Source organism: Pteronotus mesoamericanus, unplaced genomic scaffold, assembly GCF_021234165.1.
Source record: "Pteronotus mesoamericanus isolate MK-2021 breed Mesoamerican mustached bat unplaced genomic scaffold, CSHL_Meso_final contig_94, whole genome shotgun sequence".
Classification (NCBI taxonomy): Eukaryota; Metazoa; Chordata; class Mammalia; order Chiroptera; family Mormoopidae; genus Pteronotus; species Pteronotus mesoamericanus.
In genome coordinates this window covers 33,844,409-33,855,235 of record NW_026555285.1, presented here as the reverse complement: position 1 = coordinate 33,855,235, position 10,827 = coordinate 33,844,409, and positions in this window count along the sequence as shown.

Sequence of the window (10,827 nt, the reverse complement as noted above, 5' to 3'; positions counted from 1 at the left end):
CATCGTTATCTTTGAATGTAGGTTCTGCATATATTTTGTAATAACATGGAACTAGAATATAGGTCTCTGACAGAGTTTAGTGGTCTTTCAATCTATTCCCATATCTTACATGTGAATAAAGAAAAACAAGTAATATGCTCTTTGTTTTCTATTCTTGTGGTTGAGTTTGCAGTGTTCCTGAACCACTTCGGAAGGACATGCTCTACCTGCTTTACTGACTCTTGGTCAAATCATTCATTCATCCATTCAACAGGTATTTAACAAACACTGATTATAGGCCAGACACTATACAAGGCATTGGACTTGCAGTGTTAAGTGAGATAGGCAAGATTTATATTTCCCTTGGGAAAGCCAAAAGCCACAAAATTAAATAATGAAGCCAAACTAATGCTAAGTATTTGGAATACGACTTGATCTATGAAAATGAAAATAGGCTGATGTGTTGCAGAGTAACACGGGGCATACGCAGACCTTGGTCTTAGAGACACTGGTCTTGGGAAGACTTAGAGAAAGCATCTCTGAGAAACCAACACACTAAAACCGGGGTAACGGAGGCACCTCAGTCAAGGCCACAGCAAGGGCTTTGGATTTTGTTTTTATTTAGTGGGAGATCCCTCTAGAAGCTAAGAAAACAATGTTTTCTAAGGGGGTAAAAGTGGAAACCAGGAGATGAATAAAGGGAAGGGAATAGTAAAAGATGAAGGAAGGGTAGATATGAAGACATTTCTGTGGAAGAATCTATATTTGAGAAAAGACCTGAGTGAAACAAGGGTGGAAAATTTTTCCGGTTGCTGGGTTAAGAGGTAACAGTGGAGCTGGAGGGAAGTGAGTAAAGGATGCCGAGATTACGGCATATGCAGACGGACAGGGTGTCCGGGGAAGAGAGAGCCCCTAACTAAGGCTTGAGTGGTTCCACTGACTCAGGTATAGAAATCTAACAGAGAAGGAGATTCTTGAAAGGACGGGTAATCAGGAATTTGTTTTGTGTGTATAAATGATTGTTTTAATGATCTGTTAGATACCCAAAAGGAAAGCCACAAACCTTTTGCTGAAAAACCAACTGCAGCTTCCTCATCTGTCATGGCTCTATTTCCAAGACGCAGTTAACCTTTGGCTTTTCCTTTATGCCATGCTCCTCCACGCCCCTTGTAGGAGAAAGCAGGCATCTCGGTGGAGGACTCTGCCGAGAGAGAACGGGCCTAGCCAGGAGACATCTGCCTGGGTGGGGGGGAGGTGGGAGGCAAGAGCACAGCATACACCTGGAGCCTCCCCCTTGAGAACCAACTTTACTCTAAATGTTGAAGGGAAAACAGTATTTTTATAGAAACACAACTACTGATAAATTATGGAGTTGAGTTAAATATTTGCATGGATTTTAAAGATGAAATAAACCCAGAAAACATAACACAGACAGGCTTGTGTGTATAACACTTATTTATAAGTCAAAAATTTTTCATAATTTTGAAATTTAAAAAATGAGAATTATTGATCCTCACTTTTAGTTTTGCTGCTTAAAAAGAAAAAATTTGGAGGCAGTATGAGAAATTTTGTAAACTAGAAACTGAGAACTTGTATGCAAACTATATTGATATTGATACATCCTCAGGATTCAGGTATGAAATGGATTGCTTCTCCATCACAGTTTTTATAGGCATAATTACCTGTTTAATTACTTCATTTCATTTTCTCTTTACTTATCTCTGTAATCACAACTCTGAGATCCATTGTAATCTGTCCCTATTGTTCAGCAAACAACTTACTAATCAATTAACCAACCCAATAATTTTATGGGAGGAAAAGTAATCCAGGCATTTACTTGGCATCATGCACAAATGAAAGCTGATCAGATGAAGTTGATCACTCTTAATTATTTCATTTGTATTTAATTTGATGATCTGCAACTGAAAATCTAAAATACTTTGGGGGTCTGAGTTTCAACCTAGTAAATTCTCTGGCCAAATGTCGCTGCCTGTTCCTAGGTCTGATTTCATGGCGCCAGGCTTCCCAGCGGCAGGCTAGGTAATCTGTAATTCAGATATATCTGCACTGCCAAGTTCTAGTTAAAGAGGGAAGGAAGTGACTATATATTTGTCTCCTTTTAAAAAAAGAGAAAAAAGCCTGAGGGACAGATTATGGTCAGAGCAGCAATGTTTAAGTTATTGAGGCAGAAATAAGTTGGGTGAAAAAAAGTATCAAGTGGTCCCAAGAGGATTAACACATTACCAAAACGCCTCCACATCAACCTCATTAAGCAGTTCACTGATAATTTTTCTATTGTAAGCACACTGCATTTTTATTCACAGTGGTATTAAGAAAAAAAAAAAAAGAATAATTATCTTTCCTTGCATTTTAACAAAAGATTTTACAATGACAAAATAGTTTACTGAAAATAGCAGTGGCGAGGTCTGTTATAATTCCATTGTTACTTTCAAAGCAGATGCCATGTCACATGCAAAATGGCAAGACCACAGGAAAATATTTTTAGCTGGGTAAAAATATGTGACATTTAAGGAAGAAGTGGTAGTGCCTTGATTCATTTGTTAATTGAACATTTCAACATTTTCTACACATAATTGTTTGAAGGTTATAAAATGTAAAAAAGATGCAATCCTTGCCCCCATGGGATTTATATTTTTAGACAATTAAGATAAAGTGTTCTTTATGATTTATAATATGTGAGAGAAAAAAAGAGAAAGACAGAACAAATGTATTCTTGGTCTTATCAAGCAGAGGTCTCCATGTTGGTTTTAAAATAACGTAAGTTGATGGTTTGGGCTAGGCTTTAAGTGAACAACATGGATTTGCTGGAGTAAAAACTGAAATGGGAAAGAAACATTGTAGAATGCGGGGTAAACTTACATAAACCAGAAGAGATCAGATAAGGATTTAGAGGAGACAAAGAACAGAAATCATGTTAACTCACTGGCAAGTTCTTTTAGTGATATTTAAGGTAAAGAAATGTAAGGTAGGATAGAAAGAGATGACAATGTTTGACTAAAATCTAAACACAGATAAACAACAAAAGCAAGTATTTTAAAACTTAAGTAGGCTTGGGAAATATATCACATATGGATATCAAAGATATAGATAGTGAGACTATTATATTAGGTACACTGTAAATTTTTAAACAATGAGAAAAGACATACTCTTATGTAAATGTTGAAAGTGTTTTCTGTTTTCTAAAATTGGACTAAATTTAACTTTCAAAAAAATTTTCCCATTATTTTGTAACAAATATAACATTGGAAGTGGATAGTTTAAATATATATATAGATATGTAGATATAGACATAGAGATAGATAGGATAGATGATAGAGATAGATAGATAGATAGATAGATAGATAGATAGATAGATAGATAAATAGATAGATAAAGGAAGGAACCATTCATGTGCTCATGGAAGAGCTGGATGCAAGGAAGTAAAGCAAACATAAATACTATAACCATCATGACTGATTGTTCAGTTTAGAGTTCTAAATTGGGTGTGTTGTTAGGAATCATAAGTTCTGCAAATCTTATTTCTGATATGGACACATTCCCTTTCCTACAAGTATATCTAGACAGTTTTCACGTGTATATTGCCTTTTGATCTTAGGAGGCATGTGTGTCCCCTTGTCTAAGCAGCTACCTACGGGTGGCAGGTAAGGAGACCCTGAGTCTAAAAGATATAAAGACCTGATGTTCCCTTCATCTTATTACCACATGCAGTAGAAGGCAGACTGACTTTATGCAGCCCATCCTGGATCAACCTAGGGCTGTCTCACGTATGAAGGTATTTAAAACAAATAACATAGAATTTGGTGAGTGCGCTGATACTAAACTATTATTTTCTGATTCCTTTTTAGTGTCATTATAATCCTGGGTGTAAAGCATATGGTTCGTCTCCATAGTAGGCAACAATATGGCTCCCTAAGATGTTACTGTCTGAATGCCCCTGCTAATTACACAGCAAGGGGGCAGGAGGGTTGCTGGTCAGACCTTAAGAAAAGGAAATCATCCTGGATTGTCAGGGTGGATCTAATGGGACCACCAGGGAGGCAGGAGAACCAGAGAAGATGTGACAACGGAAGCAGTGTCGGAGTGAGGCGAGGAAGACTCAGTGGACTGTTGCTGGCTTGAGAGATGAAGGAAGGCGACTACAGACAAGGAATGCAATCAGCCTCAGGAAGCTTGGAAAGGCAAGGAAGCAAGTTCTCTGCTAGAGCCTCCAGAAAGAATGCAGCCCTACTGACACCTTGATCGAGACCCACTATGGTCCTCCAGCTTCCGGAACTGCAAGGTAACACAACTGTGTTGTTTTAAGTCACAAATCAGTGGCAGTTTGTTACAGTAGCACTAGGTAACTAATGCAATTTCAAGAGCAGTGGATTATCAAAGACCAAGCATCCCAGAGGAGAGTCAGTAAAGAAGCAGGAAAACAAGACTAAGGGCCAAGCCTGAGACAGCAAGTTTCTCCTCTTCATAGGGGTCAGACCTTCTACCTTGGACTCCATGGCAGGGAGAAAGCAGAAACCTCTGTGAGGGAGAGTAAGACAGCTCTTGCCTCATAGAGTTAGACTAAGATTGAGTCAGGGAAGAGACCCCAAGTCATGGTCACAGACATGTGAAGGCCTCTTTCCTTCTCTTGGAAACGTCAAGTAGAGTATCATTAACCACGACTGATTAGTCTTGGCTGTGACCTGAGAAATAGGACATGCTCAGTAGAGAGCGCAGTGCATTTTGTCCTTTTCCCAGAAGTAGGCGGTGAGGGCCACACAGTCATCAGCAGGGAACAGCACGTCTAGCAAAGCACTCATGTCACAGGCGGAACATGTCGAAGCAATTTGAGATGTTCTTGCAGAAAAAGCCGGGGCGGGTATGTGACAATACTCATCTGGGGTCAGCCTCAAGGGATGGTAATTTGGATTCTAGCAATAAATACAAGATTTATGACTCATGGTAATAAAGAAAAATATGAAAGAAAAAATTAAGTACATTTAACTGAGCTCAAAAATAAAATGGACATTTAAAAAATCTGGTTAAGTAAGATACATATAATCCATGTCCATGTATAATGAACCTATTTATAGAAAGTTATAAAACTTGCAAAGGTATACTATCGAGTGCTCTTAGTTTTACATTTACATGGGAAAAGAGATAAACATACATGAAGAACTCAGACACATGGTCTGAAGCAAGTCTTTTTAAATGTTCACATTTGTTACATCTAAAGTGATGACTTCACAAGTATTTGTTATATTTATTTCTATCATTACTGTTTTTCTCATACTTCATAATTTTAAAATTTAATAGAAAAAGAAAAATGAAGGTGACTTTACTTTGGTTCGTTGAGTAATACACTTTTAGATCAATGAGATGTGATGAGAGGAGCTATTTCACATACACGAGATATAAGAATGCTGCATAACCGGGGAGCATGATGTCAATTATTCATGCCATTAAGAACGTGCAGAAGCCTCAGAAGCGAAGTAGCAATCATGTGATAAGTTTCCCATTCAAAAGGACATGGACTTTGAAAAGTCTTTGGGAAACTTCAAGCACACTAAAATTATAAATTTATAAACTGAACAAACTACCTCCTATAAATCAACATTGAGAAGTGTTCACTAAGTAAGATTGGATTCTATTATAGCTTCATGCTTTGAGGGCTTTGAAGAAAAAACTTTTATTTTGGCTTCCGTGTTCCTATTCATTAAAAGCAAAACAATTTAAAGGCTTTGTGACAATTTCTAATGCCAGATTATCAAGAGGACTGATTCAGAGAAAGTAAGGTTTAACCCCAGATGAGTCAATATATTAAAATGCAGTCATGAAGTCAATAAGAGTAGTTTTTCTTTTATGCTTTTCAAAAAGAACTGTTTAAAAGTGCACATTTTCTTCATACTTTAACTTCTGATTTCTTAATATAAGTCCTTCTAGAATGGCCATTTGAATAATAATTGAAAACTTGTAGATAAATTATACTACTTAATCACTCATTTATTTTTAACACTTAACATGGCATTAATACAACTTTAAATTATTCATAGACAAAAATTTAAGTTCTATTTCTAGACTGCCAGCTAACACTAACTGTTTTAATATTATTAGAAACTTTGAATATAGGAGAAATTTTCAGCTAAATTTTGAATCAAAGCATACTAATATACTAAGATAATATGTATGCTTGATAAAAAGTGAACAAAATGAAGAAATGTTAGTCATTGTTTAAGAAGGCACACATATATCTATGAAATTAACAAATATCTATAGGTGCCTACTGTTTACCCAGGATTAAAAACAATAATAAAAGATTTATAATCAAACCCTAAGAATATCAGCCAATTAGAGTACAGAGTGCTAAGCCCAAGCTGTAAAGCCTGGAGCCTTTCTCAACTGCCAATAACAAAATGCCTTACTTAATTACTTTTTGTTTTTGAAGTGAACACCTCTTCTTGGCTAATTATTGGCGCTTCACTCACAGACTTTTGGTCCTACTGGGCATAAGCTAGTAACATACTGCAGCCATACATTAAGGTAGGAACAGCCAGCAGTTCGGGGAGAAGGAAGGGCGTGGGCAGCCGCTGAGAGTGGCGTGTCAAAGAGCCAAAGGCTGCAAGGAAGGTTCCATGTAAGGCCACAGAGGAAGGGCTTTTGTAGGTACTGGAGGGAACACTGTTTGTTGTGGAATGAAATCCATGCTAGCACTTTCCACCTCAAATATTGCGTAACAGAGCAGGATTCTTCTTGAGTCAGTATTAGAAAACCTTCATGATTCACCCTGAGAACTGAAGATAACCACGGGGGGCCCGTCCTCAGCAGATGAGACACAATCGCCTCATCCGCCCTCGCCAGCACCACCGCGACCCTCCCAGGAAACTCATCGCTCTCTGTTTAAATGAGAAAATGTTATCATTGGCAGAAACATGGATGACCAAAAGAAAAACAAAGGTACAACTCACAGGAAAGCCCAAACAGACTGACCACTCATTCGGCTGAGCAGCAACGCTGAACGGAGATCTGTGCAGCAGCCGCGTGCGGGAGGTTTCAGAGGCGGCCCAGAGCCAGGGAGGGAAAGCAGGGGGCAGCGGAGTCCTGCCCTCGGAAGAACCTGAACGCAGGGAGAAGCGCAGAATCGAACAGGCAGATCGACTCAACTGATCCTATGTTTTGCCGTGCTTGAGGCAGATATCTCTCATTAAAATATGTACATATTACAGAGTACAAGTCCTCCCACCCCCAAATCTTCACTCCCATTAATCTCCGGTGTCCTAATATTGGTCTTTATCCTACGCATGCATGGGAGAATTTTAATTTTGTATATATTTTAATTACATTTTAAAATCGGTAAATAAAATAATGGACTAAAACCGGAAACAGGTTATTGTTTTAAAGAGTTTAAAAGAAGAATGAGGAGTAAGGGGACAAGAATGAGGGAAGAAAAAACAAAATTTGAATGCTGACACATTGTTGGGCAGTTTCTAACTATAACTGAAAATGTGCCCAGCTTAGGGGCTTGTGAAAATATCCACACTTCAGAATTTCTCTCTCTATAAACTGTTTTAGGGTCTTCGAACTTAGAAGAAAGGTTGAAAAAGAGAGAAGAAAATAGTTTTGGTTTTTTTGAGTAAGAGGTAAACAGAAAAACCTTTAAAATTTCAAGGTTTTAAAAGGAGAACATATATAAAAATTGTTATTCTTTTAGATAATCTAACTATGGGAAAAGGAAGGTTAACCTCTAGATATTATCAATATTATGGCAGCAATTGTAGAAAGTCAAAAGTTGTTCAGAATCTTTTGACTTTATATTACAATATTCAGTTGCAATTAAGACCAAAGTCCCAGAGACTGAAGGGCAGAGAGAAGGGAAAAAAGTCACCCTCTTAGGGAGAAATGTCTGCATGGCAAAAGGCTAATGTCAATAGAAATATTGTCCCAGTATAGACAGACACTCAGTAAATCCCTCTCTATCACTGCCTTAGAGAGACCTCACATGACCATCTCATTTAAATATGTTTTGATGAATAAATGACTGAGCAAATAAAAGCAAAATATCTCACTTTGGCAGTAAAGTTGCTTTGATGCTTGGGAATAATATGATATTGTTCATGTTGCTAGAATACCATTAAATTTACTAGGATACTACTTCCAGAGAATCAATTACTTGAGCAAGGAGATCAGAGATGAACAAACCTGTAAACTTGAATAAGTGAACAGAGATTTGTATTTCACATCAAGGACTAAGTTATATATACATATTTTTTCCATTGGAGAGACAGCTATCCCATGGTACAATTTGGGCATGGTTTATTGTGGGTCCTTTTGCAGGTCATAAAAATCTGTGGATGGAAATTTTCTCAAACATGATGGTTGCTCTCATGAGCTGAGTTGTATCCCCCTCAAATTCATATGTTGAAGTCATAACCCCCAGCACATCAGAATGCGATTATAGTTGAAGATAAGGGTGTTAAAGAGATAATTAAGAGTAAGCATCATTGGGGTGAACCCTAATTCAATATAACCAGTGCCCTTATAAGAAGAGAATAGGACACAGACATGCAGAGACAGTCATCTTCAAGGCAAAGAGAGAGGCCTCAGAAGAAATCAACCCTACCAACATCTTGATCTAAGATTTGTAGCCTCTGGAACTGCAAGAAAATATATTGCTGTTATTTAAGTCACCTGGTGTGTGTTACTTGGTTATGTCAGCAGTGGCAAACTAACACAGCATCACCTTTAGGTTTCATACTTTGTGGCCACTTAGCCTCTGCAAGTTAGTTACAAACCACATGCACCTTCTTTCATGTGTGTCAAAATAACAATGTCATGAATCTAGAAAAGTTGCAATCTCCAAGGTAATTAAGTACTAAAACAATATTTTTACTAGACATCTTCCCCAGATAGCCAGAAATAAAATTTAACGCTAAATTCTAGTTCTTCTTTCAACCCTCAAATAGAGGTGTTGGGAATAAAAGAAAAAAAAAATCTATATCCTGTTTTACTTGATCACTGATAAGAAAATAAAAGATATCCACTCTAGGTAAATCTGGTTCTTCATCACTGCCTGTCTTCTTATCTGTGGTTTGTTTACTTGTTTTTTGTTGTTTGTTTTAACCAGGAACAGAATTACTTGCAAAGTAATTTTTAACTGACTGATAAAGGAGGTACTCAGTATGAATCATATTATTTACAAAATCATTCATAAAAGGAAACATTCCTAGGAAAGGTCAATAATTTTGACATCTCATTGATGACCAGGTACTGTGTGCTCTGGCATTGTGTTGTACGTGCTAGAGATGCTACACTGAGCAACTAAGCTTGCCCATGCAGCTTAAAGTCCAGTAGTGAAGACACATATTTAGCTATCAGAGTGCTGTGGGTACTTAAGGGCATCAGCTTACTTGATTAAGGAGTCCAGGACAGGGGTCAGCAAACTTTCCCTTTTTGTAAAGGACCAGATGGTCAATATTTTAGACTGTGGCCACATAGAACAGTACAACTGCTCAACTCTGCCGTTACATAGTAAAAGTGGCCATAGGCAATGTATAAACAACTGGCAGGTTCCAGAAAGAATTTATTTAGGGACACTGAGCTTCAAATTTCTTGTACTGTTTATATGTCTTAAAATATTTACCACCTGATCTTTTTTCAACTACTTAAAAATGTCAAACTCCTTCTTTGCTGATGGTCATAGCAAGGGCCTTGGAGAAGACCTTGTAAAGAAGGATAATCTAAACTAAGAACTGGGGACAAATAAAATCAGAGGGCAAGTCAAGGCGGGTGGTGTAGGGTTGGGGAGTGGAGCACTCACTCACTTATGTGCACTGAGGAATAAGAGAAAAAAATGTATGATGATAGTTCACCCTTTGTTGAAGCTGTCTAACCTCAATAAAAGCAGCTCAGGGGATACATAACAAGAAGTTCTTTGCAGCTCTCAAATCGCCTGACACACGTGAGCACCTACTCTGCCTACCGCAGAGAACAGACAGACTCTGTATGTAACCATCATTTTACTCCATTTGCCTCAAGGCCTGCGCAAACAGCAAATGATTCCCTTATCCTCTTGCTACTTTGGCAAAGCAACTATATCGGTGCAGAAAAAATAAGACCACAAGTGTGCTGATTTAGCAAGGCTTTGGCAATAAGGTCTAGGTGAACTTTAAGTCCATTGCTGTAACTGTTTTTGACATTGGGCAACTCATTTCATCTCCTTTATACATCCATTTGTACCTGCTAGGTAAAAATAGTCACTATCAAACCTACCAGAGCTATTCTTAGAGGACACAAAATATTTTGACACGCATGTCACAAGAAGGTCCCTAATTTTAGAGCAATTGGTTAAAACATATCTAAGGTTAAATATTAGTATTTTCCAAAAAGTAACTAATCCAAATTCTGATTTACAAAAATTTTATTGGGTGTATTGTTACATTTTTTAAAATGAGATACAGCTTTTATAATTGGCTGCTGCCAAAACTAATGTATTTATATATTTTCAAAAGGAAGCTCCAGGGTTTTTTTTTAGCTGATGTGGAAAATAAAGTAGATTTATTGACTTTAAAGTAACATTCAACTTTAGTCAGTATCAAATTTGTTCAGTGTGCTAAAATGTAATGATAATCTGGCAAAAACAGACAGCATGTGTTTGGCCCTGGGTCCAATACTTGAGTGAAGATGAAGCAAAAAGTTTTTTTCTGGTAACCAAACACCGTGCGCCTGCAGTACTAATATAACCATAGTCACTAAGGTGTTAAAGTGCTATCAATGGTTTGAATCTGCATTGGTTAGTAAATAAATAAATAAAACAGCCCTTCTGCTCATTAGGAAACCATCCAAAGCCAGGGAGAG